Source organism: Brassica napus, chromosome C2 (assembly GCF_020379485.1).
Source record: "Brassica napus cultivar Da-Ae chromosome C2, Da-Ae, whole genome shotgun sequence".
Classification (NCBI taxonomy): Eukaryota; Viridiplantae; Streptophyta; class Magnoliopsida; order Brassicales; family Brassicaceae; genus Brassica; species Brassica napus.
In genome coordinates, this window is record NC_063445.1 from 47,452,416 (window position 1) to 47,456,213 (window position 3,798).

At 35.9% G+C, this 3,798-nt stretch overlaps 1 long non-coding RNA gene across 1 annotated transcript; it reads right to left on the reverse strand.

Moving 5' to 3' along the window:
- Positions 1–260: 260 nt before the first annotated feature.
- On the reverse strand, positions 261–3,297 carry LOC111202691. The gene is made up of 2 exons (XR_007319990.1): positions 558–3,297; positions 261–490 (listed from the first exon to the last, which is right to left on the reverse strand). It is a non-coding gene; the product is annotated as an uncharacterized LOC111202691 (long non-coding RNA).
- Between the last annotated feature and the right edge of the window lie 501 nt (positions 3,298–3,798).

Consider the following 3,798-nt stretch of genomic DNA (forward strand, 5'->3'; position numbering starts at 1 on the left):
ATAACATATCTAACATTATATGTCTAACTAAAGTAATATAATATTATAAATACAAATTATAAATTAATTTAAAATTAAAAAATATATCAACCAATTATTATAGTATATTTACTTTATAAATATTTATATAACACGGAAAAATCACCTAGTAATTAAATAAGAATGAATTTGATTTTTTCTTTGTTACAGAGTTCTTTTTCATACGTAGAAAGAAATATTGTAAGCAAATTACATCAACATTTTGTTAATTATAAGAATGATTTGTTAAATAATTATATTTTAGATGAGTTCAACCCATCCAGGGGAACAGAAACATGTACATGAGCGCCTGCTAACCGGTGAAACAACAACAAGCATGAGTAGAAACTAGAAAAATGAGCTGAGGGAAAAAAGTTCAGTGAATCTATTTTTCCAACTCCGATGAATACAAAAGGTCTCCAAATTTGGAAATCGCAACATCATGGATCTGATATCCACCATCGGAGGACACCTGCGGTCCAAAACGCTGGATTAAATAGAAACTGAATTCTGAAACTCTAGTTACCGTAACTACGTACCTTGTATTTTCGTTGATTCACAAGTCTGGCGTACGTCTCCACCCGCCCGCCGTGTCGAGAAGAAGCCGCTTCCAAGGAAAGAAAATCTTGGAGAACCGCCATCCCAAAGATAGTTCCTTCGTCTGCGGTTTCCTTCAAAGATCCAGCAAAATTCCTAGATCCTAATAGTAAACTTGTGATTTTTTTTTTTTTTTTTTTTTTTGAAAAAAGTTAACGTGTGATTTTGGATCTTACATATCTCGTCCAGAACTTTTCATAAAGGTTACTGAAACAAAACTTTTCCAGGATTGCTGAGAAAGAGACATAAAGAGTACCACTGTGATTCTGTGAAACGCTAAGACCGAAACTGTTTTGACAAATTAGACCAGATGACCGAAAGAAAGAGAGGTGAGACAACAACTTTCGGTCCGAAGAAGTCGCCGGTCCGGAGAGCTTCCACCCACAACATTTAAAAGTGATTTGGTTTGAGAGAAAACGAGGTCGCTTATGTGAGACACACCGCTCAAAAGCCGATAGCTGTCATCCTATAACAATGATTAAGGTGTTGATTTGTTGGACATGGATATCAACTATGTGAAAAACCAGAGATAATGATGTAATGTTTGAAAACTTTTGATAATGTGAAACAATATGTTCGATGATTACTATAAATAATAATTTATTTGTCTGATAAACTGCTATAAATAAAAAGAAGAAAACAAAGAACATATCAGTGATTAGTGTTTTTTTTGTTTAGGAAGGAAAAAATGTCGGAAGGAATTGAATGAACTCTTTTATTTATAGTCGGATCATTCACATGATTCGACTATATCATAGGTCGTGATTAGAATAATTTTTGTTAGGTTCGGCTTAATGTATTGGACAGTCTACAAGTCCGGATCTTGGCAACCCCAGTAAAAACAATGGTCTTCTTAAAAAAATTAAAAAAAATTACATAAGTATACATTCTTAAATTATAAATACTTTTTATTAAAGATTTTAAAAGATGTTTATACTTCCAGAAGTCTTAAATCCGGTCCTGACTGCCTAGAACAAAAAAAAATTGTATCCGTTGAACCTTTGACATCTAGAAGTAAGAAGTTGTACAAACCTATGTCGCATGGAAACTCAACCGAAGGTCCGTTTCACGTTTCATAAACGTTTCAGAATCGGAATCTCTCGGAAACTCGCGGAAACGCATTGGAAACTCGTTTTAAAAAATCTTAGTTTGGAAACTTATTGAAAACTTGCATTTCTATTTTGGAAACTCGCGTTTCTTTTTTGGAAACGCTAGAACTTTCCAGTTGGATATGATTTGCTGTTATGATCTTTATTTTAGTTAAGCTATTTAATATTTTAAGTGTTGGGTTTTTGTTTTTTTTGTCATCAACTTATACAAACTCATACTGACTCTGTGAACCAAATCGGGAGATCTTGATCCATGTGAATGACAAAAGACGGTTGCTTCCTGACACTGCGTGCTAGGCTATCCGCCTTCGTATTTTGCGTCCTTGGTACATAGATAATTTATGATCGAAAGAAATTTTCTTTCAGGACTTCTAAATCTTCCAAATAACTTACAAAAGCTGGTCATTCTTCTGGTTTCGAAACCATCTTTACCAATTGAGAACAATCCGTTGCAAACGTAACCTGAAATTGACGTAAGTTTTTCATACATTCCATTGCCCAGAGTAGCGCTTCCACCTCCGCATGTAGAAGAGATAAACTAGCCCGAACATTCCTCGCCTCCATCAGCCCATCAAAACCTTCTAAAGTACTGAACCAACCCTATCCGGAAAAAATATCATTCTCCTTCCAGGAACCATCTGTGAAACACCATCTTCTTGGGATTGACGGTAGAGTCGTAATCTCTACTTGTGGTATTCTCCTCTGTTCATTCAATATTTGTGTCTCAGCCCAAAGTATTGATTCTCTTTCTGCCAAATTAAACGTGTATCTAGGGTCAATATCCAGATTACTAAAAACTTTATTATTCATTCCTTTCCAAATGTACCATAATATCCATGCAAATTGATGATCATCCATATGCGGGGAAACTCTCCAGAATAGATGATCCATATTTGTGAAAAGAGAGATTGTTGGGAAAATGACTGGATTTGATGATATCTTTGAGAGATCCCAAACCTGAAGTGCTGGAGGACATTCAAAAAATACATGGTTTATCGATTCCTCATCGTCTCCGCATCTTGCACAACATATATCCCCCTGTATCCCACACGCTTGCAGATTTTTCTTGACTGCTATACACCATGTCACCAATTGCCATAGAAAATGTTTTATCTTTGGTGGACACCATATTTTCCAACAGAACGCCTTCAAAGCATCAATTGTAGGTCCAAACATTAATGGTGGTTTTTCCGTGTCTGTGTAAACCCGTTCTACCTGATATCCTAATTTTACAGTATATTTCCCATTATTTGTGAAATGCCATCCATCTCTATCTACCATCTGGGTTCTGCTCAGTGGTATGTTTTCTATAATTTTCACATCATGTGGGTCCACCAAAGTTTGGAGTGCCTGCGAGTTCCAAGTTCGCGAAGTAGAATCAATGAGAGAATCTACTGTGAGGTCTAGATAATAATTATGTTGGTTTTTATTAGCTGGTCTCGGGCGAGTGGTTGGGAGCCATGGATCGTTCCATACAGATATGGATGATCATGATCTCACCCTTTTGATTAGTCCTTTGCTTACCAGAGATCTAGCAGATACGATACTCCATCAGCCATATGACGGAGAATACGAACGAATCGGTTCCAGGGTGATACCACTCAAATTACCCTAAGGGGTGATTTATACTCTCCCAAATAAGAGGCCGAGTTGTAGTACTTAGGGATCAAATTCACAGGGAGCTAGGGAAGCTAAGAAATCTAATATGATTTGTTAAGTAAGATGGTTTTAGAGTTTTTAAATATAAATTGTAGTTTTATATTGAACAAGTACTTGTTCAATAGCTGGTTTGAGGTTTTGGTGCTTAAAAAGGAAATAGTTAGACTTAGGGTTTTTATTCAGGAAACTTGGGATTATAATCTTACAGATGCCTAATGAGGTGCATGCATGATAATGTAAAGATCAACTACTTGATCAACAAGTCAATCAGCTCTCGCATGTATTGACTTGTCTATTAACTAGATCTATTGATCTCAACTGTCGTATTTTGATCAATAGAAAGTGTCGATCGATAAAGTGTCGATCGATAATCCTATACGGATATCGATTGATAATCCTATAGGGATATCGATCG